Raw genomic sequence first — 27,493 nt, forward strand, 5'->3', positions numbered from 1 at the left:
TCTTGTGCGTCCCACCCTTTATCAGGTGATGATCAAGCTGTCCCAATGGCCTTGGCTGAGGGCTGTGGTTTGGAAGACACACTTTTTCACATTGCAGGTGTCCCCTAACTGGGACTATTGGCCTGTGAGAAAGGACAGATCTGGTGGCTCATAAATAGCCAGCCTGCAGTTCTGCCCTATGGCGTGGTAGATAATTTCATGAAGGGCAGCCTTGCTGACCATGCAAAACAAGCCTACACACAGCACAAATGGCCCATGGCAGCAGAACATTTTCTTGCAACTTGTCCTGCAGATATATTTAAGTATCTGCCTGATTCAGACCCAGTGGTAACACTCACTGCTTTCAATGACTGATACAAAGTCCTTTCTGTTCAGGCGAGAGTGAGAAAGAAGGAGGGCAAAGGGAACATATTTTAGAAAATCAGTGGTCCAGATTTCTCATGTTTGATCTTGCTTAGGGGTTGGAAAGTCTGTTCCTGCCTAAAATAAAGAAAGCATATTTAATTTATTTCAATGCTTCTTATAAAAAATCATTACTAGTAAATACTGATATTGTGGTTAGGATGTAATTGTCACTGGACAGAGAGGAAGATAAGCAGGTCAAATATAACCTTCAGAGTGAAAATGAGGAGGAATCTGGTCCCATTCCAGAAAAGTCATCAATTTCTTGAGCAACATTAGAAGAGTCACATAGCTTTATGGGTCTCCATTTCCTCAATAGATTAATTCACTGTCATTTGTCAGGTGATATGAAATCTCAGGGGAAGTGTTTCACGTTTAAAAGTAAATAAGTGTTCTAGAAAGCCAACTGGTCATGTTCCATGGGAGTTCTGCAGCAAAAATCAGAAACACTTAAGATATCTTGGGTCGATAATACACCCTCTGTGTTGAAAGCTCCTACACTGATTATCAAAATGAGCATAACTGTGGGTAAATAAATGTTCCCTGAGGTGAAGGCTGCTTATGTACGTGTGTGCTGCCTGTGGGAGTTGTGCTGTACACATCCAGGTGATGCTGAGTGTGTGCAGGGAGGCTGCCATGGAGGAGGGGGATGAAGTCCCAGACTGAGCCCCACTGGGCTGCTAAAACCACAACGCCCTGTGCGTGCACACATTTGCACACTCACTCATGGCATCTGCACTGGGGCTGGATCACACTTTGGCTGCTTCCATTGCCGCAGCACAATTAATCTGCAGATGGGAAATGCGGGAGTCAACAGAGGGGGATTTCTGTACTGGAGCAGATCTTCCTGCTGAGAACATCTCCCCAGCTGGGACCAGTTAGACCTTCTCAGTAGAGCATGAGAGCTGACCTCTACCCTGTTTGCTCCCGAAACGCAGACCCCTGTGGCTGCTGCTAATGGAAAATCTCCATTTGTTGTAGGACAGCTCTGGATCCATGCCATCTGCAGTGATAATGCATGCACAGTTGACAGAAGAGGATAACTTGCACTTCTGTTGCTGGTTGGTTTAAAACCCTGAGCAAACATCAGCTTCTACTGCCTCATGATGCACTGGGAGATTTGTACCACTGAGCTGCCACCAGGGCTGTGATAAACAGGGACAAGAGGGCTGAAGTGCCCGTGTGGGACAGCCAGTCTCAGAGGCTGGCAGTCCTGGCCTTCCTTTCTCTCATTGCTTTCTACAGCTGCCACCACACCAGCGTTTCCAGATGGGGTTCTGAGTTTCAGGAGGTATAAATAGTAGCCCACACTCCTACAGAGGTGGAGAGAAGTTAATCAAACTCTCCCATGCTCTGTCTTCCAACCTGATGGTTTGCCATGGGGTTCCTAACTCACTGTCTGGCTTGTTTGCTCATGCTTCCTGGAAAGAGGATAAAATAGATCGAACGCTGGGGGATCGAAGCAGCAAGTCAGTCACTTCATTGTCTCTGTGGACAGAGCAGACTGAGGCTGCTCAGAACTTAAAACAAAGAAGATTTACGCTCTTGATTTAGAAATTTATGACTCATTCCCATTTTGGCTGTTAGAAGCGGCTGTCATTTCCCCTGCCCCCAAAACATCCATGCCATAAAAAATAAAACCCATAAGCTCTTTGCTGTTCTTATCTTGATTCACAAAGAATTCAAATGTTCACTGTTGCTATCTGGAGCTTGACTTCCTGTTATTAAGAAGGACATCCTAGTATTTAAAAACATAAGATTTTTATTTTTTTCCCCTTCTTTAAGCCAGGCAGAAAGTCTAATGATTCTGGGGTTTGTTTCCTGCTTGTAATTAAGTAGGTCACAGCTGCAAAGCAAGAGAACAAGAAAATATTCAGATCACACAAAGCCAAGAGCTATTAAATCATTTGCAGCTGAAGGATATGGCAGATTTTCTTTTTAAAAAGAAGTCTCGAGTCTAAGGAAAACAAATATAGGAATTTTTAGGAGAATGATGAACTTGGAAGTTCTGCCCAAGCACCACAGTAGCTCAGAAAAAAAGGAGCGATCAAAACCCAGCTAATGTTGTTCACAAGTTGAATAGCTCTATGTGGTTGAAATAAATTCACTGCTTCATTGCTTAGAGCCATATATTCTACCCATGCAATCCACTTTGAACCACATGCAAGACTGCCCTCATTTCTTCTGGGCAGTTTCCACCAGGCCCTCCGTGTCAGCCTGGAATGCCACACCATGTCCTCTCCTGTAGGTCCCCCACACCCTCCCCAGCTCCAGATGCAGCTCAGACCTCCAGCAGGATCTCAACCCAGACATGAAGCTCCCATGGTGCCAAAGGTCCTTTGATCTGCACTTGTGATTTGTGTTGTTGTGCTGCCCTGGTTTGGCTCCCACTCCACCTCTGTCCAGGACAGCGAGCAGCCCTTGGTCCCTGCTCCACTGCCTCCACCTACAGACAGCACCAGCAGTGCATGCTCCATTGCCTTGATAAGCCATGCACATGTGGGTGAGCAACAACCTCTGAGGGCTCTGACAGCCGTGGTTCAGTCTTATCACAGACAGGAATCCACTGACAGAGCCACGTCACAGCCTTGCAAAGCCAGGAGAACTTCCTTCACAGGCCAAGGTGTTGGTCTGTGAGAACCAGGCACTTAAAGTTGGTCCTGATTTGCCTAATTTCATTTATTTCTGGACTCAGGAGAAGCATAAATGACTGCAGGTTTCTGTTTTGGTGCTTTTGCCTAGACCTCAGTATAAACACTCCTCCAAGCCATTGCTCCACCAAGATGAGGGGACAGAGAGCAAGAATCTTCCCCAGGTACAGTACCTGGAACCACTCTGCTCCATTATGAAAAGGAGATGAAAAAGGGTACACAGCTATAAGAACTGCCCCATTAAGTGTCTGCCTTGGTCTAAAGAGCAATGGAGATGTGTCCCAAATGCATTATTGCTGTAACAACGGGACTCTTATTCTGTGCACTAAGAAAATGGTCTTTGGGAAGATTTACGTCTGAAGCCAACAAAATCAACACTGAACACGGCAGTGGTCCAGTCAGACAAGAATCACTGCCTGGGCAGGGAACACCCTCTGTGAATCTGTTTGATTTCAAAATAGTGTGTTTGGTTTTGTCAGAGAGTGATTAAGATATGGGTAGAATAGCAAGAACGAAAGCTTATTCCTTCTTCTATGAAAATGTGATCAAGAGAGACATAAATTTCTGCCATTATAAATTGGTGATGACCTAATGTTTATTCAAGCTCTGATTGGGAAACTTGTCATGGGAAAGAAAAGCCCATGTAGATGGTATTCTGGGCTCTGTCCCTGTGTGACCAGACGTGGTCAGTTCATTCCAGGATAACAGAATGTGGACCTTTTCATGTTGGTATTTCTTGGCTTTGCAAGCAAGGAACTGGGAGGGAGAGTTGGTCATTGCCTCCCCAGTGGGCAATCGTTATGAAACAGAAACAAGAGAAGGTTTCTCAGAGGCTGGTGCCGGGGGAATTTGAGGTCAGGCTTGCATTCTCTCCTTGCAAAGTCCTGACCTCACAGGAGAGGGGCTGAGTGCAAGACTGGGGTGGTAGATACCCTGGGCTGCACAAGATGCCTGATTCATCTTCACATGATTCAGGGTGTCTGGATTTGTGAGTTTCCATCTGCAATTTCTCTAAAAGACAGTGATGTGTTGCTCCCTTCCCTCTAAAATGGGGTTCTTTCACCCTGAGCCCCTAACATAGAGGACTCCTGGGGGAAAGGGTGCTGATTTCAGAGAAAACACTAGTGCTGAGTGCTATAAGGGATGTTCAGAGACCCCATGGTATCTCCTGGCCTTTGCAGGAAAACATTTATGCTGCCTACACTCTGGATCTGCTCTGGGTCTTTCAGCAATTTCCCTTCCAGTCTAGGGTGGATAACAGCATCCATGGATTCATATGAAACAAAGTTCACAAATGAAAAAATTTCAAAATACTTCAGCAACTAGAGCCTGCCCAGCAGCACAAAATCTGCTGTGACTGATGGTCAGGAAGAGGAGCTGGGTCATCCAGTGGCATCAGCCTGATTATCTTTCCCTGACACCATTCCCCAGAAGCCAGAGGCTGGCCCCAAGGACGCTTTAACTGCCCTCCGGTGACTGATTGGACACATTGGAATGCACTAACATAACTGCGCTTTTAAAAATCACCATCCTCTGCTTTTATGACTCTCCTTGGCCAGGTTCCCACTTTAACTGAAGCAAACCCTTTTTCTCCTGCAGGAAGCTGCCACTATTGGTGCATTTGAAAGTTTACGGGACGATACACAATGCCTGCGTTGCAACAAAGTCCAGGATGGAAAAAGGAAGCTTTCCAACATTTCAGAGTGGAAATTATGAAAATTAGAAAGCCTCCTCCCAGTCTCTGGTGTGGTTTGCAGGCATGAGTTGGGTGGAGAGATGCTGGAGAGGGAGGAAGGGGATGTGGGTCTGCACTTCCAGCTAATGGGAGCCCTGAGGTTTGATCCTGCATCAAACACTCCCAGATTTGCAGGGTGTTGGCAGTTCACCTTGGCTTTTACCTTGAAAGCATCTTGGCTGCCAAGTGGGAGCAACAGCACTGGCAGGGTCTTGCACAGGTCTGCAGAGGATCAATGTCTGCAGAGCCTTGCAATATGTAAAGTCCAATGTATTATAAGGAATAATTTTAAATTGTGGTGTAGGATTGCCAAACTCCCCTCTTACAATAGCCTGTTTATCATATTGGCCTTGACAGGTTTTCTTGGATGATGTTTTCAAATATTGGGAACTCCAGGCTCTGCCCTCAGGCAGCAGTAACAGCTTTGAAGTCAGCTCTGAGGAAAGGAGAGCATATGAAATATTGGCAAATCACTTTTCTTGGGTTTTTTGTGAAAATCTGGACCTTTAATGAGGCTAAACTTCCTGTAGGGTTTTAGCCTTGATCATCCTCCTTCCCCAGTCTGCAGGTGCATTAAGAGAAGACTGAAAGACAGAAAGTTATTTGATGCCAACCCAATTCAGCTTCCTAAGATGCTCCAAAGCATCATGGATAATATTACAACCCATACAGGACAAGTCTTGTAGTAAGAGGTGAACTGTGCCTATGGAATCTATAGCAAATGGGTTAATAAAAGCAAGATGTTGGAGAGCTTTTTTGAATTACTGTGGAGGACAAAAAGCACACTGACATTCTCCCCTCTGAATAGCAGGAATTTCTCATGGATCACATTGGTCAGGGGAGCTCACTGGGCATCCCACATGCTCTCACCCAGGCAAACCTCAGCATCTTTTACAGATACATTAAATACAGGCATTTATGCAGAGAAACTGATACAAGACACATATCTCTTTGAATGCCAGATTAAATCTATCCTGCAAAGAAGGAGGAGCATTTGAAGAGGGTGCAAGAAGAGGATCCAGTTCCTTTTGTACCTCCCCAGCTGCCCTGTTCTCAGGTGAGGTGTCTGGCCCTTTATCATGCCACTGGTGCAATCTCAGTGATCTACTCCTGGTGCCCACAGCCTGAAAACACATAAATATGGAACACCATTCCAGAATATGGTCATGGATCTGTCCTTCAGAGCAGCTTCAGACATTCCTCAGGGGCTCTGAAGACAGATGTCTCCAAATAAACAGTGAGCACAGGACACCCCCTCCACCCTCCACCTCCTTTGCCCCCAAAAGACTCAAATAGAATCTCTTAACATGGAACAACTGTTTGTGTAGACACAGCCTCAAGGACACAGAGAGCTGGCTGGAATACAGGGCTCTGCTGCTTGGCACCCGCCCTGTGTCTGCTGGAGTCATGCAGGTAGAGTCATGGAATCCTTAAGATTGGAAAAGGCCTCTAAGATCATCAGGCCTCACTGTTGACCCAGAACCACTGTGTTTGCCACAAAACCATGTCCCCAGGTGCCCCGTCCACAAGTCTTTTGAACACTTCCAGGGATTGTGATTCCACCATTTCCCTGAGCAGACTGTTCCAATGCCTGACCAACATTTCAGTGAGCAAACTTTTCCTGATATCCAGTCTAAACCTACCCTGGTTCAACTTGGTGGACAATGGTGTTGACAAGAGCATGTATTGCTGCTCTTAGGACACAAATTTTAGCTTTGCTGGGACTCAGGTGATCTTCTAGTGGTCCACAGCAATAAGGAAGCAGAACCATGTAATATAGATTCATATTTTCTCTAGAGTGGGGTGCAGCCCCTATGTTTTGCAGTGCACGTGCCCCCTTAGAATTCTCTTCCAAGGACAAGCAAGACTCCCACAGCTATGGCAGTGCAGGGCTTCCCAGGCCAACCCCTGGGCTGACAACTGAAAATTCACAGGGCCATCTGAGCTGGGATAGCTCAGATGCCTCATCAGGAGCTGCTCCCCAGGACTAAACACACTGAGCAGACACTGTGTTTATGTCCTGTAACTGGAAAAGACAGCTCAACCCATGCAAAATTGTCTCTGAAGATATTGGGATGTGTTGTCACCAGAAGACACACATTACTGTCTTTTCTTTGACTACTGAAGAATCTTATAACAGTAATAAAAATTATTACAGTTTAATTATGAGCTTGTAAGCTGAATGAAGGTACAATTGGAAGGAAGCTGAAATGAGGAACACACATTAGTAAAAACACCAATCCCTACCTTTAATGTCTCTTAGTTGAGTTTCTCCAAAACTCATCTCATCCTCCCAACTTATCTGTGGGGAGCTGGCAGGGTGGAAATTCCCTGTGGCAGGAACTTTTGAGTTAAGGCTGATTTGATTTGCACTTGCAGAGATTTCTGTACTAAACTAAAATAGTAAAACTGTAAGATGGTACTTGTTCTGCACACAGATCCCTAAAGGGTAGATGCTTAGTGCACCAACATTAATTGCAGGTTATCAGTCCTTAGAGTCAGCCTAATCTGTGTTGATGCAAAACTTGGAGAGAAAATAGATATCCATGGTCCCACCCCATCAAGATTGGTGTCTTTTATAGTGGGAGTACTGGAAACTAAAATGATTTTCAACTTCAGCTAAGAAGCTTGCTCACTTATTTCAAAGCATGCACAACCCTAATTGCACCTTCTAAATATATTCCAGAAATACAGCTGGATTGTAGGGTGTGTGCGGGTGACTAAGTGGCCTCATTTGCAGTCCATTATCTTGCCAGAAGCTTTTCATGTGGTATCTTTGGCAAGTGGAGACAAATTGCACTCCATGTCTGTGCAATTTGGAGAGTGTGAAGCTGTGGTCCCAAAAAAAACTCCAAAATCCCCCCAAAATTAAAGTGTAGGAATCATTCATACCCATTTTCTTGTGGAATGAAAAATCACCATTTCTTTGAAGCCATTAGAAGTTATTGAGACAATGAGGATAATATAAACTTCAGCAGGAAATAAGCTAGTACAGAAAGTTTGGCCACGAGTTTGGAAACATGTTGGAAATCTCAATCCAACTTTCTGAACTTGAGTCAGCAAAGTAGGAACTGTGTGACTACCTACACAACACATTCCCTCTTGGTCAGAACAGCCTTTTCCATGATTCCCATCAGGCTGCCTGGGGGGGCCCTGGTGCCTGTGAGTTTCACTGAAGTCACTGCTGGTGTATAAGAGGCTTGTGTTGGTGTCTGGTCTGCACCAAAGAAGTCTTAATAGTGAAAATGGAAAAGGTCTGTGAAAAGTAAATGCTCATCCACTGTTTTGTTTTGATTTTTTCCCCCCAAACACTGTACATTATCCTGAGTTAAATGGATGAAAAGACTGAAGAAGTTAAGAACAGGAAAAAGGCATGTGTTGAACTTTCTACTTAATGCCTGAAAATGCTGTTAGTTCTGGAATTTGTTGAAGCAACATTCAAGCAATCCCTTGTACAGATCAGGAACTGATAAAGTCTGAAGACTTTCTGTGTCTGGATTTAAAACCCAGCTGAAGGCATGTCTATGCTCTTCCAGGGATAAGTCCTGGCTAGAAGAGCTAGGACTAGAACTATAGGTTAGGGAAGGTTGGAAGGTATTTCAACCACCCAAACTGCCACTTGGCATTATCTATCACTGGCTGACTTTGCAAGAAACTGAATCTCAGAACTGAAAAGCCCTTCCAGGAACCTTCTGTTTGGGGTGGTAAGTTCTTGCCTCCTGGGCTGCAGATCATCACCTTGAGGGAAATTAGCCTGGTACTTGAGGAGGCTTATTAGCCAAAAGGATGCATGAACCAGAGGAGCCTTTCCACCCCCTCTGAAGTTTTATACCTGGATTCACATGATTCCCTCCTTCCCTTTACTCAAATCCAAAACATTTGGCTCATTTCTGGCTCCCAAACTCTGCCCCCAGGCTTGCCCTGGTCTTTCCATCCCAGTGCTTGGCCAAAGTGAAGGCAACAAATGCCAATTTGTAATGAAAAAAGCTTTTCATTTTCTCATCAAAACAAGAATCTGAAGCACTGGAAATTTCAAAGCAGAACCTCTGCTCGTGAGGTCTCCAGGCCTTGAGAGCATTCAATAATTCAATTAAGCTCCAACCATTTGAAAGCCAATTTGAGCAGTATCCTGGCTCCAAATTCTTCAGAGTTCACCAGTCACTATCCATTAGCCTCTGCCATGCTCTTACCTCTTGCACTGTTAACCTGCATGCATTTTGGGGGATGAAGTCTGGCACAGCTCCTGATCCGTTTCACAGGGAAGTCTGTTTTGATTTGTTACACCTTTTAGAATTGTCAGAAAATATTATAACTTCCAGACACCTGAGAGGTGCACTAAGCATTTATCTGTCTAGGTAGAGTTCAAATTAAACCAATTCCTCCAAAATACTTGTGAACAGGTCAGAAGAGATAAAGCTCTGATGAAGCAGATAAAATTGATGTTTCAGCAGTCACAAGGGATTATATCAGAACATTACATAGGTGACAGCTCTGCTACTTAAGATTAGCCTTTTATTAATTTATTTTTTTGGATACAATTATTTGTCTGCAGGGAGGGTGAATAATTTTTTGTCACTCACTTGAGACTTGAGTAACTTCCAGAAAACATCTAAGACAACAGGAGCTCCTTGCTTCAAGGTCTTTCTTCTTTCTTTGGCAACTTCTGCACTCAAGTATCTACGGTTTGTTTGTTATCTGTGATACCTGAGTAACTCTCCTGTCACCTCGGCAGTCTGTCAGATCAGCAGTGATGCTGTCAAGGTAAGACACCCATCCAAAAAATGTCAGTGAAGGTGCTAAGCAAAGGTCTGCAGGACCTGCACGCCAGTGGAAGAGATTTCAAGTAAGCAGGGTGAACTGGAAAGATCAGCTTCCCTCGGAGCAGTCACTGAGCCATGGTGTCAGAGCGAGCGCTCACAGCATCACTCACAGGGTTTGCACAAAGGGTTCCACGGGCCAGGATCACTCCCCTGTGAATGCTGCAAGGTCTGCCTGTTCACCCCGTTGGACCCTGCCCTCCAGCCCTCACTGTGAGAGCTTTCTCACCCCACTGCTCTTGAATCCGTGCTGGAAAAATGGTTAGTAGCAAGCTGAGTGCTGAATTATGCTTTGTCTGCTAGAGAAAGAAAATCAGTAGCTCAGAATAATAAAAGTAATAAAAAATAAAAATAATAATAAAAAATTTGTACAGCAGCAAGACATATTGGAGCTCTTTTTCTGGGTTTGCTTGAAAGCAATCTCCTCTCTTGCCAAAAGCAAAGGTCACCATAAGCTGCAGAGTGGCGTGGGAAAACCTGCCTCGGAGTTGGCCTGCAGAGCAGAAAGACTGACTTTTTTTTCAGCCCTGGGTTCTCTCTTCTCAAGAGAAATTTATTTATAGGAGGAATGACGTTTCCTGCTGCATTCTTAACGTGCTTGCAGCTTGGGATAAGAACATGGGAGCTTTGTCTTCTGCCATCTGTTTTCTATGGCAATAAATATCCATTTACGGATTTATCTTTGCCTGGTGTGTTTTAAAGTCATGATACGAGTGAGTGTTCATGGATATCCATTCAGGGAGGAAGTGTCATAGGTGAATAGCAGTCCCAGTTCTGTGCTGGTATAGATTTACATTTGGGTAATGGACAGTGGAGCTGTGGATTGAGGCTTTGGCTGCATTTTTAATCTTATCTTCTTTGGAAGCACAAGAAATAAAAAAGCAATCTGGACTAAATTCCTGCTGAGCTGCAAGCATCCACTGACACAACTGGGCACGAGGCCTTTAATTTACCATAGCTGAGAACTGGGACCTAAAGCTGGGGCACAAACTGCAAAACCCAATTTTAAACAGCTTTTCCAGCCAGACCTCTCCCAGCTTGATTAGTTTCTTACAGCACTTCATTTTGCCTGGAGATGGCCTTCCTTTTTACACAGCCTCTGCAGCGCCAGGCTTTGAGCCTCAAAGGCAGAAGAGAGGGCAGACTTATCCCTTTTTAATACAAGAAAGCTGCATGTTTTCTCTGGGCTTTCTAACTCAAAAAAACAATGCCTTGTGTTTGTGGTGAGAAGCATTCCCGTGGATGGAAAATAGCCAGTGATGTCTTGAGAGGAGTAAATTGTGCTCTTCCTTAGGAGTGCCTTGAAGCAGCAGAAAGAGATCTCTGGATGGTGCTAGGCATTTGTTAGACATTAGCAGGACTCTATTCATCTTCCTCTCACCCACATCCGCAGCACATGGATATAATAAACATAGCTGGGAGGCAGAAACCGTCTCACATCAATAATGCAAAGGGAGAAGGGACTGCCTGTTTAACGTGCTGGGGGAGGAAGACCCACAGAAGGAAGACGTGGTGGGGAGGGCTCTGTGTTGAGAAATACTGTGTTAGGGATGAGATTCATGTTTCCTGTTTGTTTTGGGGGTTTTTTGGTGTGTGGGGGGATTGTCTTCTAACCAAGGTGTATGTGCTGGTTAAAGTAGAGCTGGCTGCAGTTGAAGGAGTTACTAAATCAGTCAAAAATGTTTTCAGGGGACCTCCTTTTCAGCCCCCCACAGTACTTTGACTGCCTTTGCAGTGATCCCAAAGGCAATCCCAAGAGCTGGTCAGGATGAAAACATCTCATGGACATCAGCATTGAATTAGATGAGCCCAGCTCATACCTCAGTCCTTGTAGCAGCTGCTGGTGTGCCCTGTGGCACAAAGCACAAAGCTTAATTCTGCCTCAGCTGACATGTCTGGTGGTCTCTGTGTCATACCTACTAGTATTTAGCAATGCCCTTTTTCACTTGGACTTGTAAAAACCTTTGTAAAACCCTATCTTCTGGTGGGTGTGTGCCATGCATTACACAGATCTCTCACATCTCAGGCTTTGCATGTGAAATCTGCTCACTCAGGACTGTATTTCGGGCTCTTTCACTGCTGCTGTGGGATTTAATGGACTCTGAGCTTAGAAACAGATTTTGGGTGGCTTCAGGACCCCGAGAGCAGAGAATCTGCCCTGCCAGCTCTAGCTGGTGGGGGGCTCCAGGGAGAGAAAACATGATGGCATCCTTCAACCAGGCTGACCAAAATCTCATGGGCCAGATGCCTGATGAGCCAGTTCTGTGATGAGGCAGAGAGAAAAGCAGCAAGGACAGAGGCTCAGGACAAAAAATCATCCCATCAAATTCTTTGGCAACCCTTAAAGCAAGGCTCCAGCATTTGCCTGAGAAGTCTAAACTACCTCAACCTTAGGTCAAGAAGTGGGAAGGAGAGAAATAAACTGTGGATGTGAGTGAAAATAAAACAACACAACCCCCCTGACAGTGTCACTTGGGCTGTATGTGGAGCTGTTAAGTCTGTACACAGTTAAGTCTCCTGCAGTGCTGGTCATCCTTATGCAGCTGTTCTTGCCTCCTACATAAACACTAAAATTCTCCAACACCTTCTTCTGAAGGTATTTCCATGCTCTGCCTTGCTCCCTGCCAAGGGGTTATATCCTGGAAACACCCTGTGAGAGTGCTGCTGGTTTTTACACCTCTCCATCACATGGGCTAAGGCACAGAGCAAAGCAAAGGCTGGGGCAGCTGCTGTCGGGCAGGTCAGTATGGATAAGATGTTCCAAAGGGGATGTGCATGCATGGAGGAGAGCAGTCTCATATTTTCTGCACTGTTATATGTCTCTCAAATAGTGATAGAAAAAAGGGGAATGGTTTTAAATTAAAAGAGAAGAGATTTAAATTAAATGTTAGGAAAAACATTCTTTACTGTGAGGTTGGTGAGGCACTGGCACAGGCTGCTCAGGGAAGTTGTAGATGCCCATCCCTGGAGGTGTTCAGAGCCAGATTTCATGAGAAACCTGATGCAGTGTGTGGCATCCTACCCCCAGTGAGGGGTCAGGATGAGATGATCTTTAATGTCCCTTCCAACCCGAACATTCTACAGTTTTATGATTTGTCCCTAGACTACTCATCCTCAGGCACAGTCTGGTAAAACCATGAGCCACTCCAGAGAGGGAGGGACCCCCTGTGGCCATCAGCAGCAGAGGATGGTGGCCCTGCAGCCGCTGAGAGCTCACTCTGGATGAAGAATCATCTGCCACCTTGTGGGAAGCCACCTTGGAAGGGGACACCACACTCTGCCTCCCCACACTCGCAAGGGCAGCTGCAAACCACCAGATGCCAACCCAGTCCATTGGCAGCAGTGCCAGGCAGGGAACAGGAACAAACAAAACCTGACCCAAGGCAGGTTAAGGCATCAGGGCCGTCTGCCCTGGGCCCCTTCAGAACGAGCATCTTGAACCACAAAGCCCAAATTTACCAGGAGGGACATTTCTGAATGTTCTCCAAAGCAACAACTCACAATCAAACAATAGCAGACCAAAGCTGTGTGAATAATTGATTATCTTTGGTTTGCTTGACGGACTGGAAAGGCAAAGGAAATATTTTTCAGGTTGACATAAAGTTATTCTGCTGTCTCTTCTGCCAAATGGAGGGGAAGGGAAAACAAACAACAAAAAGCCTTTGCGTTTAACCAAAACATTTTTCAAACTGCTTTTAATTTTTGAGATTTTTCCCATATTCCTTAAAAAAAAAAAAAAAAAAAAGGAATTTGTCTAAATGAAATTACACTCTTTTTGAAAGAAAAAAATGCAGAAAAAAATTGGTTTGAAATGTACAAAGCAGATTTTTTTTGTGTGTATGTGCAACAGACTTGAAGTAAACTCACAGGTGGCTGCAGCTGCAGCCAGACTGCTTTTCAGCAAAACAGAAGCCTGAAGCCAAGGCTTTCCTCTGTCCTGGGTGAAAGGACCCACTCTGAGCCACTCTGGGCTTGTAGAGCTTCTACTCTTGCCACCAGTGAGTGCAGCATCCCTTGCCCACCCGTGGGGCGCTCCACCCCAAAGCCCTGTGGGCAGGAATGAGCAGAGGGTGCCTGTTCCTTTGAGCTGACCACTGTTTTGGGGACATCAGTGGTGACAAGCTGGGCTGTGAGTGTGTGTGCAAGGTGTCCCTGTCCCCTGGGGGGCTGTGCTGCCCCTGCCAGCTCTGTCAGCAGGCAAAGGCAGCCTGAAAGCACCGGGTGTGCGCCAGATGTGCGCTCAGTGTGTGCTCTGCGGGTGTCCAGCACGCTCCGAGCTGAGCCCCCTGTCCCAGCCGCTGCTTCTTTGCCAGCCCATCAATCTTCAAAGTGCCAGGACCCCTGCTTCCCTGGGCATTGCTGCTGGGTGATGTGCTTCCAGCTAATCAATGGCTCTACTGCAGCTTTCCTGGGATCCCTGCTATTCCTGCTGCAGCATGAAAGCAGCAGCCCTGCCTTGGCTGTCCAGGGACAGCCCTGGGGTGTCACCTCAGCTGGCAGCAATCAGAGGGACTCTGTGCACTGCAGAGCCCTCACTGCCACCAGTGCTCACTGAATATCTCAGCTGGGACAGACCCAGGTGGGCATCTGCATCTCTGCTCACTGACACGGAGCCCTTCCACACCACCCTGAGCTTTCCTCTGGTGTTCGTTATTTGACATTTATTATTATTATTATTATTATTATTATTATTATTATTATTTGGTCCCCACTGCTACAGGTCAGTGCTGTCATATGCCATCATGCTCTCTTGTTGAGTATTGAATATTTGAAACTACTTTTTTTTTTTTTTTTTTTTGATATTATTACCCCAACTATTGCCACAGAGTCTTTAACTAGTTACATTTGTTGTAGGTTATCTTACAGTTCCTTCTGGCACCAATTTCCACTCTAAGTTACCACACAGCCCCTGACAAGTATTAATTCCCATTTATCAGCTCACGAGTCCCACCAACAGTAATTCCTAGTGTGGCACACACCAGTGGTAATTTCTTCACACCATGACATAATCTCTGTTAGCTCTGACTACTAACAGGGCAGACAACTGCTATGAAATGGTACCCTCCTCATTCTCTGGGCATGCATTCAGGACAAAGAAATCATGCTTACCCTTTCCACACTGCGTCTCCTCAGTGATCCATATGGAATTTTGAATAAAAGTCTTCGGGTCCTACCCGGAGTCACAGCTGTCTGTACTACCATAGTGCAGAGCTAACTCGTGTGTGTGAGAGAGAGAGAGAGTTCACAGCACACACAGGCTTCCCTTGAAGTCACTTACAGTCTCATCTAGATTTCCCAACTATCAAATAGCTGAGTGGGTTTTCACATCAGACCATATGAGTCAAGATGTGGCTTATTTGAAAGAAGGAGGGGGGAAATGGGAAAAAAAAATAAAAAAAGGAAACCCCAAGTCTTGTAACCTTAACAACATGCTTCAAGCGGCAGATCTTTAGCTCCCTTCTGTTTCTTGGTGTAGTTTGCTCAGCAGGATTGCTGTGCCATAGAGGTGGAAGAATTAAGCTTCTGGGGAGAATGTTCCAAAAACGTCAAGCCCGCTTCTTGTTGCTACAGATGGTAACCAGGTCAGTTGTCTAATCAAAGCTCTGTCTGAGTTATTATACATTTTGCCATGTGACTGCAGACCCCTCTGGTTTGCTGTACAGTAGATCACATGTTCACCTTAAAAAGAATATCTGGTGTATCACCATCTGGTGCAGAGATTAGTGTTAATTCCTGGGTTCAGATATTCCTCCCTCCTAGATGCTGGAAAGCACAGAGCCAGAGCAGAGGGCTCAGGCAGCTCCTCTGGGCTGCTCAGCTGAGCTGAGGGCTCACAGATCCAGGCTCTGTGTGGCACAGAGCAGCACATGCATGGGGACAGAGAACAGGCAGTACCACTCACATCCACATCACTGAAATCACTGGGTGATGCCTGCAGCTTCTGTGTGTACTCACTCACTCACAAAAATGATTATGTTGCAGTCTGTGATTGTGAAGTGTTACTTTCAGAAAGCCACTCTCAATGACTACATCTTTTTTTCTTTCTTTTTTTTTTTCTCTTTTAGAACCACTTTAGAGGCTACAAAAGTTTGAAACTTTATTTATACTCTAAATCATACACACATACTTTGGAAAAGGGAAAAATACTTCCCCTTCCCACAACCTTTCTGTAAGAGCAGGAGTTGTCCTAAAGCAGCCAGGTAAAATCCTGTGCTTTTACAGGAAAATGTTTTGGATGTTGTGTTCCTTTCCACACTCTGTTAGAGGTATTGGTCCACATGCAGTTTAGAGTTAATGTGTGCAAAGTGGGAGCTTCTCAACCCAGCAATTCCTTAGTGGTACTCTGAATTTGCCCAGTAAAATGGAAAAGATGTTGGCCCATGTCCTTTTCCTTGAAGCAGTCTAGCTGGGAGAGCAAAAATCTGCTGAGTTGGGAGAGCCAATCCCTTCCTCCATGTATTGTTCTCATTTTAATGCAAAACTAAAAATACTTTGTTTTGATCCAAGTCCAAAAGCTGGGATGAAGGTGCTAGGGACATGACATTAAAGCAACCATTCCAAATAAAAAAAAGAGAAACTCTATCTGCTGAGCATATGTACATGCATTAAAACCAGTCAAAGGGAAAAAACTGCAGCTTGATGTGGGAAACTCTAAATATTAGAACAATTGGCCTTTGTTCATAATGAGTTCCATATGTGTCTTGCCAAAGAGAGTGAAAGAGACAGGAAAAGATGGAAATATCTTAAGCATGAATGACTTTTATAGGTTCTTTATGTGGAATAGGTGTACAATTAGGGTCTTTGCTTCTTGCAGATTTTTTAAAATTATTGTTAGTGCCCTCCTTGCTATCTCACAGCCTGCCTACCTATTTTTGTCAAGCATGAAGTGGCTGGCATTTCCCACGGGGAGCCTTTGCCTGCATCAGCAGAGCCCCTGGGGACTGACTGCTGGAGAAAGAGGGCAAAGGTGGTAGCAATTGGCCTTGCTGGGAGCTTTTCCTGAATAAAAGCTGAGTCACGGGGGAGTCAGGACCTCGGGGGTGAGTGTTTCATACGAGAGCAGAGTAGCAAAGATGTCCCTGTTCTCCCGATCCAAAGCCCTGGGTGGGGCTGCTGCCCACACCAGCCTCCTTCCTCAGGAGCTCTCATATTCCTGCAAGCATGTTCTCCTTCCTGCAGGTCCAGCTCATGGAAATTACAGCTCTGTAGATAGAAATTTATCCACTAGAGGGGACAAAGAGCCACTAGACACGTGGGGATGTGTCTGTAAGCATCAGGCTCCAAGACCAGGCACAGACAGTCCAGTGGTACCAGCATGAAACACCACACGCTGATGTTCTCCACAGGGGAAATGGGAGCTTTCATTCAGTCATTTCCACAAGCCTCAAGTGTTTTTGCCTAGATTTTTAGGTCTTGCCAGTGAAATGCAAATCTGTGTATTGCTCAAGGCACTGAATGGTAATAAAAATACTCTTCTTTACAGGAAACATCTTGCACACATGAAAAGTAGAAGAAATTCATCCATTATCATGTTGCTGGAACCAATTCCAGTAAGATCCCCATATATCCCACTGGGCCTGACTCCTTGCTCCCTCAGTGTGCTGCACCCCAGGCACAGCTCTATGGGTGCTCCATGTAAAACTGGAGACCTGGACCCACTATGACACTTCTGTTTCATTCATTCCTCATTTCCCAGGTGCTATGAACCTGGAAAAAGGAAGCCACAACTTAATCATCAGGACTGTGGAACCATCCAGGAGGATGAGATGTTTGCTTTATATTTTTTGTTCAAAACATATTGGTAGGCAACTATATAGGGCAGTCTACTAGAATTAATTTGATAGGCTGCCTAAAGGTTGTAATGTAAAACATGCTCCCACGAGGGTCTCTCTAGTTTTCCCAGAGCATGAATTTGGGTGTTGGTGGCAGGCATAAGCACATCCAAGGGCACTTCAGCCCATTAAATTTGGGATTTGCCTCTGGAGGTCCCCCTTTCCCACTTAGGGGGCTACAGATGCAGATTGAGATGACCAGGCTCATCACTGAGTCTTCATTTACCTGCACTGTCTGCAGAGACCATCTCCAACTGAACAGCACAGTAGGAAATAAATCCCCAAATATTCTAAGGGAGCATCCTGACCTTGCCTCCACAGACCCTCAGAAGGGACACACTGTATTTACTAACTGCTGAAAGACAAGGCTCTTTAAAGCAGTGGATGCTTTTCAGTACTAATTGCAGGCTGCCAGGAACAGTGGTTTGTGGTAACAATGCATCAGAGGAAAGTATATCCAATGGATTGCTATTTGGACTAGATTTCTTTTTTGGTCTTTAATGAAAAGGAGAAAGGAGCCATTTACTGCTGCAAAGTGTGTCTCATATTTGCAACACAGGAGTCAAGTTTCAAGTCAGGGTACTCCCAGCAGAGATCAACGAATGCAAACCAGTGACACAGTGGCACAGACTGAAATGCAGTGAGTGGTATCCATCAGATCTATCAATATGACATTGTATTTTAAAATTGAAAAGTCACTCATTACAGAAAAATCCGCTTAAGTTCGGTATTCCATGAAGACACAAGTATGGCAACAGATTGAGGGGGAAATAAGGATAATTTGCAGCTCCTGGCAGTATTTTCCACCCCGGACAATATCTATGGTTTGTCAGTAGCAAAGCCAAATTCCTCCCTGGAGCCCTGATAGGGAAACCACTTCTATTTGAGCTGTTTAGCAGCTCCTATTAATCTTTGTGGGATTTCTTACTTCCCACTGTAAGCAATCTTCCCTAGCTATTTTGTTGGAAAGATGAGGAGAACAGAACTTCCCCAGAGCTTTGGGGCTGCAAACCCTACAGTGACTTAGCTTACATTTTATTGCACTCAGAATCAGTCTGCAAAGGAAATTGCCTTGTTGGGAGTGAAAGATGTGCAGAGGTTGTCATTGCAAATCCAGCTTGCCTTTGATTTAAAAAAAGCTAAACAATTTTCCAGTCTTACATGGTGTTTTACAGAGAAATGTTATGATCACTCTAGCCTGGGGAGGGATGTGGGAAAGCACACTGGGTGCAGTTCCATTCCCATGTGAGTCCTTTCCATTGCAGCTGGCAATAACCCAGCAGCATGCAGGGGTGAGAGAGAGAGAGAGGCTCTTTGTGGTCCCCAGCCACAGAAAGCCTGGGGGCTTCCCCTGTGTGTGGCAGGGCTGTGTCACATCAGGGGCCACATGCACCATCCTGTCCCTGTCTCCCCTGGGCAAGCAGTTCACAGGAGTGCCTTTGCTGTGTGCAACTATGCAGGGTGGATATGAAAGTCAGCCCCACAGTGGAACAGAGATCTGTGCTTTGTTTCACTCTGTTTTGGTGCTCTGGGTCATGCAGTGACCAAGGTGGTGTTGGACTGCACGTGCAGCATGTCCATCACTTGTACCAACAAAGGCCATGGGGAATTTGGGCTCCTGTCACAAATTTACATTGTGCTGCAGCACGGTTGTTTAACCATCTGCAGTTCACAGATGTGTTAGTGGGTCTGACTAGTATAAGCCTAATCAGAAACTGAGAACCAAGCCCTTCTGGACTCAGAGAAATTCATATCTGATGCACATTGCTGTAGGTTGACACAGAATGCTACATCAGGTGGTCCTAAATGTCCTCATTCACTGGCATGCCAGCGTAAATACCTGCATGGCTGCTCATCAGCTGCCCTGTGCACCTCAGCCTTGGGTGTTCATGGGGCATGGCTGGCAGAGCACAGCGTGAAACCTGGGATGGCACCTGCTGAACCTGCACCCAGCCAAGCACTTGGACCCATCAGCTGCTGTGTCCACCAAACCAGCAAGTTCTTGGCTCAGCCCCTGCTGAAAATCATGACACAGGTGTAGACACCCCAGGAAATATCTTCAGGAAAGAGGGCAGAGCAACCTACACCCTTCCTCTTCCCCTCCTGCCACCAGGAGCAGCCTCCATCCCACCTCCAGCTCTCCTCCTCATCCTCTGACCTCTCTGTGGTCCTGGCTGGGGAAGGTGGTCCCAGACTTTGAGCACCCAGGCAGGTGGGCTCCTGGAAAACTCTGTCCAGAAGAACAGCATCAGATAGCAAGCAGGGCCTCTGCTACATGGAAGGACATTTCCCTTGGGCTTTAGTGTGCTGGCAGGTCAGTTCTTTTCCCACATAACTCACAGAGACAGTAATTAATTAGGGAGGGAACTCGCCTGACCCCTCTGCCCTGGAGACACGCCCCTGTAAACATCACGGAGGGATTGAAGGGGCCACCTCTGACTTCCAGGGCTAATATAAACAAAGGAGGAGATATTTGGCAACAATAGCACATTCCCACATGGAGGCTGTGCAGCAGAGGCGGGTGTGATGCACACACGAGCAGGCACGATCTGAGCTGGGGGACGACTGCGCAATATTTCTGCTGGGGGTCTGGTCTAAAGCCTTTGCAAATCCTGGGGACTGCAACAAATGTGTGAATACTTGGTGCATCTCAGTATCAAATCTCAAAATGTGAGCAGGCTATTCCTGTGGAGTGCTTAGCACTGCTGATTTGCTTCAGTTCCTGAAGAAATAGGGGTGTGCTCAGCACGGCATGGAAGGTACTCAGCCTTGAGCTTGATTTAAGCCTTAAACAGGATATGTGACATATGGACTATGTCAAACACTGTGAAGATAAATGCTTCTTTGTTCTGTGCAATTTTCTCTCTTTTAAAACTTCATCTTTGTTACACTGCTTTGATTAATCTTAATATATTGTGGGAAAGCATTTGTGTCTGTGTGAGGGAAGGAGGGAGAGTTATGTTGCCCCAAGAGAAAGCCACATGAATAGCAGAGAGACCAACAAGTCCCTAAAGAAAGGAGGGAAGTTGAAGACCCCTGAGAGATGTTACAAGGGTTTTTTTTTTAAGCTTTGCCAGACTTGGTAAACAGTGTCTCAGCGTCTCAGGCAAATTATGTTTTGTAGCTGAGGTCTCACAGGCATGGAATAATGATGACTTTTCTCCAAGCGAGGAGAAAACTCTGCATCAAGCTGAAAGAGGAGCTGCTAACATTGGCAAAATACAAACTCAACTTGGTTGTGTTTTGTGTGTATTTTCTGGACAGATGAAGAAATGTGAAAAGTTTGACTCTCTGGATCTTCAGTCTTGGAACCCTGGAGTTTCTCCCTGTAATCCCTATCTATTCATATAACAGCCTACCCCAGTTGTGGGACACACCTGAAGAGGCATTTACCTCTCCTAACATGGGTGCCTTTATGTGAAGTTGTCACTTGGATTCCTTTTGTCATAGCTGGAAGGAAATGGGCACTTGCAAGATTTGAGACACCAGACCTGCTTTAGCTGCTTATTTTACTGGGGGTTGAATGGAACCTGAAAGTGTCAATGTCCCCCCACCAATTATGAAACAAACATGACCACTGGCCACTCTTTGTCGGCCTTGCCTGCTCTCAGAGGCTCTCCTCTGTCTCTTGGTAGCTGTATTTAATTACCTTGTGTTTGCTAACATCCCTTTTGGCATCCACACTCCCAGCTCTTTGTTCTCGCTGTCTCATGTCTGTGTGTTTTTCAGCATGGTTGCCCAAGCCTAGGCTGCTCCACAGAGCTCTTCTGTTCCACAAAAGCTCTCTGAGGGTCAGCAGCACAACCTGACTGATGGGAGTGAGACGGGAGTCCTCTGCAGCTGATGGCTGTGTGGAGGGTGGCAGCACAGCACTGTGGCCTTTCTTCTGCTCCAGGACTGTCCATGGCAGCTGGACATGGGCTGGGCTCAAAAAATGTCTCAACAAACTCATAAAAGGACATCTACTCTGGGCTGCTAAATTTGAACGTGCTGCTTGTGGGTCATGAAACCCTTGAGTACAAGGAACTGATTGTTGAAAGGTAGCTGTGGGGTTGTGGTTATGCATTTACTCTCTTTTAGATCTATCTGTAGGGACCTGATGTTACCTGCTGGTCAAGACATGGTGCTGGGCTACATCATTCACTGGGAAAAGCTGCTGTGATTATTTTTCATTTCTCAGTTTCAGAAGTGTCTAAACAAAACCTGAGGCAAACTGCCTAATTAGATCTCTTTAATGGCACAGTCCTGCTAAGCAACCTCAGCTTTTACTACAGGTCAAGAGGCCTGATTCTGCTTCTCTTCTCTGCACTGCCATAACTCATGCTGACTCCTGTGGTGGAGGGTGAAGCTTTAAATCTCCTGCAAACTGGAAACTGAGGAAAAACTGGGAGATGCTATTGTTGCCAGAGAGAAAGTCATTAGGAGCTGCTTCAAAGAACCAATTTCTCAGATAAATAAACACATGGAAATACCCATTATATTGCAAGGGGTGAGGTTAGCACCCACACTTCTGCATTATGTATGATTTGTGACTGCTCTGGGTACAAACTTGCTTCTTGCTCTTCGATTAGCAAGTCCTGGCAGCCTGGCAAAGCTAGACAATTTATTGCTGCTGTAGAGGTTAATGGATCACTTTACATGTTGATAATGTCTTGTTATTACGATGGTTATTAAGAAAAATGTGAGACAGTCACCAGGAGTCAATAGCAACTGCAAGAGTGTTTGTTTGATTACTGCAGGGAGGGGGACTGCTGCTGCAGGGCTCATGGTGCAAATGAGCCCAGCCCATGGGGGTTGAGTTCATCACAACCATCTTCCTGCACCCCTCCTGCCTCCAGAGTGTCCTCAGTCCCAGCTATGAGGATGGCCACTGTTTACTAGTGTTAATGGCATGAGAAAATAGGAAGGTTAATGGTATAATTGCCCAAGGAATGGACAAATTTCACAGCTATCTTTGCCAGAGCATGCTAGGACTGGATCCAAAGTCACACTTCATGCTTGGCATCAGAGATCTACTGATAGTAGGATTATTCTGTAGTTGTGTGGAGTCTTATACTCTGGTGGGAACAAATCACCAAACTGAGCTTCTGGAATTTGTATGTCTACTCCTTTCTAAGTGGGAAGATGGAAGAGGAGGCTGCTTAAATGGCCCCATGTCTCTCTGTCTCAGCTTCTCTATCTGTAACATGAAAAATTATCAGTGCTGATTTAATTGTTGTTTCACTACTATCAGTAAAGAGCCAGGTCAATGAAATGCCCCTCTCTTCACAGCTTAGTTTTAAGAGCTGGAATCTGTGGGTATTGGTAGCCACCACCCCAAGTCCTTACTGGGACATGATGGCCTTGTGCACCTCATAGTGCCACCCCCATTGCCAAAGTCCACCAGGGAGCTCTGTCTCCTGTGGGGTCACTGGCCAAGAGACCTGACTGTCATTTCAGACCCTTCAGTCTTAGCATTTGAGTCCCTCTCTTTCAAATATCCAGCTGCAGATCTGCTTGGATACAGGGATTTGACTTCCACCTTAATTCCAGTTCATCCCAGGTAATTTCTTCTGACTGAGTTTCATACTCTTGCTGTCTTGGTGCTAACTCTGCCAGAACCTGACCACATGGAGAGGGAGAAGAGCAGCTGTTTCTCTGGGGGATGAAGGAGGCTGGAGCACGGCAAATCTGGATAGCTACATCCACCCAGGGCAAAGCAATCACAGCCCCTCCCCATGCCAGAAAGCCCTCACCAATTTAATTTCATAAGATACTCTCATATATATACACATGTAGTCTATATATGTAGATATAGATATTTAAAATATATATTTAAAATATATTTTAGATATACCTATATAGACATATATAGATATACATGTAAGTATATATTTTTCTGTGGAGTGTGGTGGGAAGAAGCCTGAGGAGCCAGCTGTGAAAATAGATGTTTGCAGGAATGTAGAAGGAGCTATGGAGTGTACTGTGGATGTGACAGGATGTGTTTGGATGGGCTCTAAGACCCCGGGAACCATTGGAGAAAAATTGCCTGTTGTCTTCCAGGTGATACCTGGAGTGAGCCAGCACACAGGGTTCATGGTTTAAAGACTTCATCTGAAGGGTTTTTTTCTCTCCTGGGATATCCACTACAGCTCCATCATGTCTGTCCTCAGTCTCCTTTTGATGCCAACTGATGTTTGACTGCCTCAGGCTCACATTCCTAACGGGATTATTATCCCTTAGCCTGTTTACTTGAAAGTCTGTTTTTTAGCAGGTCTGAAGCCACATCCATAATGCAAAGCATCCCGCAGTGGGGCAGGCTCTACAACCCTTCTCACTTTCAACCCCTTCCAGACATCCCATGCATGCTGGGCATGGTATACTCTGGAGGTTTGCTCTACCTGTCCTAAGGCAAGGCCTGGAAGGCAGCAAGGTTGATCTTGAGGTTTCCTTCAAAGGTCCCATTCACAGACTGCTCAAGAATAATTAGTGTATCCAGAGGCAAGGAGGGTTTAGCTCAGGGATGCCTGAGCTATGAAACCAGGATTGAGAGCCCGCATTTCATATCCAGACTCCCTTTTCCCTGTAGCACACCCCAGGGACCTGCTGAGCTTGTCCCTGCACTGTCCCCCTGCTTTGGTCCCTGTCTCCCTGTCCAGCTTTCTCCAGCCAGCCAAGTCCCAGCTCCTCAAGCGGCTGGGTAGCAGCCCGCCGGTGATGACAGCTAATTATGAAATGTCATGTCAGAGGCTTCCCTTTTATCTCATCTCGTCCAGCCCAGCAAAGCTCTCCAGTGCCCTTTGGAAAGAGGGGAAGAAAGTGTCAGAGCAGCACCAGCTGCTTCTCTGAGAGCGGGATGACAACACGCCAGAACGCCGTGTCCTGGAAGGAAGTGGCAGCTCGTGCCATGTAGATGCAAATCTCTGGTCTCCACAAAAAGAAAGCAAAAATGTTTTAAAAAGTGTTCTCATGTAATACTAGCTTTCCTTTACTAGCAGAGGAAGTGTTTAACACATCTGCTGGCGAGTCTTGCCATCATCCCTGCAAAACAGCTAAATTCACTCCAGGTGAGTTCCTGCAGGAGAATTTAGCTAAAAAGCTTCCAGAGAAAAACTGGCCTGATCCTATAGTTTTTCTTCAGTCTGTATTACCACAGAAGCCAAATTACATCAAGGTGTGTAGTCTGAGCTGAGCTATGTCTCAGTTTTTGTTAGAAACTCGTGGTTGCTTCTCATTTGTTGTCTGCTATAACCTTTTACACTCTGACAAAATGGGCTTGATAGTTTAGTACAAGATATTAAAGTGAGCTTTGTCAGGGTCCACTGATCTGGGAATGCGTTACTGCCCCTAAGGTCCCAGAAGCATTAAAACTAAGTTCTTTGGAAGGGAAAAAAGGTAACTCAAGGCTCCATAGACCACAATTTCCCAATTTTGTAAGTAATCACCTGGTTTGGAGCAGTGGAGGGCACCGAAGAATTGGAAGAGGAGCATTATGGTGACAGATGGCTTCTCTCTTTCAGCAATAAACCTGACACAGATGAAGATGCATGGCACAGAGTAGACTTCAAAATCATTCCCAGGCTGGTCCTGTTACCTCACAGTCTGCCCACAGCCCATCTAGCCTGACCAGTCTGGCCCCATGCTCCTCAGCAAAATACCCATCTTGCTGCAGCAAAACATTTGGTAGTGGATCAATGACCTTGGACAGATCTGGCTGCTAGAGTGCTCTGTAACAGCCAGAGCTTGACGTTTTGCCCTTCCTTCATATTGAGTTTTATATTTACTTTTCTGTATCCAGTATATCCAGAGGTTATTTTTAGCATTGCTAAATGAATAGGTGGTTGAAGATCAAACACAACAGCAAGGCAAGGTGATATATGAGTAAAGCGTGAAAACTGTGCCTGATAGTGGTGATTCTGCATGTGGCATTTGATCTAGATTACCCAAAATTCCTTCCTGCCTTAATTCCTAGGTAGGTTTTAGAAGAGCCCAGCTAGCTGCAAACATGGTTGCTCAAAAGGGAAAACCTTTTTCCTTGATTTGCATAGAGGCTAGATTGGATTCCCAGCCCTGAGGTGAGATGTGAAGCCTGGACATGCTGCCCCTGGGTCGAACAGCCCCAGGCTCTGCAGAGCACACAGCTGTGGCACTGCTGGAGTGTCCCCTGCACAATGCTGCTCACACACTCCGGCTCCTCCAGAGCCAGCTGTGCCAGGGGTGGCACAGCATGGCACTGCACAGACATGTCCCTGCATCACAATTTCAGCTGTGACTGCACTGTCCCGGCTGGGGATGTTTCACTGGGTTTCTAGAATTGCAAATTTGAGAGACCAGTTCAAAACACAACCTGAGAAGAGCTCCACTGGTTTAATAAACTGAGGTTGCCTGCAGCTGTGGAGAATTTGGCCCACATTTTATTTGGCCAACTCTCACCCTCACTGCAAAAATCACCAATTACCAAACCCAGAAACTCATGAGGAGAGGCATTTGGATGGAATCAAGGTATGGACATTAAAATAGACAATGGGACATGAAGAGCCAAGGAGATATGATTCCCTGCTTCCCTGTCTTACTGGGCTGTGTGGTTCCCAGCAAGACAGGAGGCTTTTCACACCCTTCAAACACAATCAGACACATGTAGGATTGGTCAACGTCCATCAACCCTGGCTTTCTAGATGTTGTCAGCCTCTGAGATTCTGCTTGGAGCTACCCTGTGCCAAAGGGCTTTAAGCACCCACCGTTCAATGACACCTGTGCCAGGAGGTCTCAGTCCCCCAGGTGTCAAACACCCAAATCAGTGAAGCAACGCTGAGCTATAAATAGACCAAGAGGAATTGTGGTGCCAAGTTTATCCTACTACATTTGCAAATACTCCAAAGAAAGCACTGTCCCCTTCCCACACAGAATAACTTTCACAGTGTGCTGTGGTTGTGAGAGGCAGATGTTACATCTTTGCTTGTAATGGGGATTGAAATCCTCAGGGATTTTCCATAGGATTCACAGTACTGAGAGATGGGAAAGGCAGTTGAACCCAGAGCAGCAGATAATCATTAGGCTGATTCAGATATTACAGCCCAAAGGGTATTTCAGCATTTTGTGCCCTTTGTAGAGGCTTTCACAGGACAGCCTCCAATAATGTTCATCTACCCCACTCTCAGCAGCCTGGGAAAGGAGTAAAGGCACTTTCCAAAGTACTGAAGGAAGATGCCAGCACAGGGAAACTTGAATCCATTTCACGGCACAGATGGACACCTCAATAACTGGACCACAGGCTAGAAATCTGGCAAGATCTCCTGTTTTTCACTTTTGTGGTTGATGCCTAAGATTCCTCATCACTAGACCCTGAAATTTGAAATATTCCATTTAAGCGATGCCAAAAACTCCTCTGAAAATTCAGAAGGTCAGTTGCCATTTCATTTCTTATAGCCTGAATTCAGAGAGTACAGATCACCTTGGCATGACATTTTTTCACAAAGACAAATGAACTGGCAATCCCTCACTATTTCTTTCCATCCACTCCTACAAAAAAGCCTTCCAAAACATGACCATCTCCGACCTTTAGGTGAAATCCATCAAGCTGTGTTGAAAAAGGCAAGAATATATTTGGAAATGCTTTGGTATTTTTAAGAAACTTTAACATGAGTTGATAAAGACAGATCCTTATCTCAGATATGTAGAAGCAGATCATACATTGTTTCACTGAGCTTTGATGATTCCAAGGAAGTAAACCCAGATTTACACTGGTTTAAAGTATTTGATACATCCAGGAGTCATAAACTGGATTCTCTTGAAAACACAACTGTTTTGCTTTTTCCTACATCTCTAACAAAATAAGCCAAGAGTCAAAATTGTAATCTAATAGCTGTCAAAATCCTAAAGTCAAGGACAGTTGATGTCAAGCAATGCACAATTTCAATCTCTGTCAATGCAATAGTTTTACAGAGATATTCCTCAAACTGACCAAATCTCACCTCCTTTTCACATCACATTTGTAGATGATACAGAAAACCAGTGCAAAATCTGTCCTGTCTTGGATCTCAACTGTTCTAGTTTTGCATGTTATTGCTTGCAGGAGAT

The 27,493-nt window shown here is 45.5% G+C and overlaps 1 protein-coding gene across 1 annotated transcript in view; it reads right to left on the reverse strand.

The window, feature by feature from the left end:
• FRMD4A (FERM domain containing 4A) overlaps positions 1–27,493 on the reverse strand; it is a 209,949-nt gene that overhangs the window by 181,965 nt on the left and 491 nt on the right. The gene's annotated exons all lie outside the window — the stretch shown is intronic.

This window comes from Pyrgilauda ruficollis, unplaced genomic scaffold, assembly GCF_017590135.1.
Source record: "Pyrgilauda ruficollis isolate IOZ18807 unplaced genomic scaffold, ASM1759013v1 scaffold61, whole genome shotgun sequence".
Taxonomy (NCBI): domain Eukaryota; kingdom Metazoa; phylum Chordata; class Aves; order Passeriformes; family Passeridae; genus Pyrgilauda; species Pyrgilauda ruficollis.